Raw genomic sequence first — 470 nt, forward strand, 5'->3', positions numbered from 1 at the left:
GCCACCTGGTCGACCTCCTCGAACACTATATAAGAGGATGCCGGGCAGCAGGTGGCGCCCGACAAGCGGCCTCCTCACCGGCCGGACGGATCAGCCTCGCGGGGGCGGGCGATGGGGAGGCGTTCGTCCAGGTCAGGTCAGGTCGGGGGAGGGAGGATGGCGCGCCGGCCGGCCTGGTGCGTGGCCTGGTCCCGATCCACCCCGCGTCTCGTTTCTCGGGCCGGGACGAGTACAGGCGGGGAGGCCGACTCGGTCACGGAAAGCGGCCTTGGGGAGGTTTTGGCGAACGTCCCTGTCCCGGGGCCGTCTGCCGACTAGGGGACGGAGTCCTCCTCCATGCTCCTTCTCGCCCCCAGTCGGGCGGGTTGTGGGTCGCGCGGTCGACTTGGCCATTTCCCCGGAGGCATCCTGCCTGCCGGGGCTCCCTCCCTCGGGCCGGTGCGAGCGGTCCTCGGGCGGCCCGGGAATTT

Source organism: Equus asinus, unplaced genomic scaffold (genome assembly GCF_041296235.1).
Source record: "Equus asinus isolate D_3611 breed Donkey unplaced genomic scaffold, EquAss-T2T_v2 contig_533, whole genome shotgun sequence".
NCBI classification, from domain to species: Eukaryota; Metazoa; Chordata; class Mammalia; order Perissodactyla; family Equidae; genus Equus; species Equus asinus.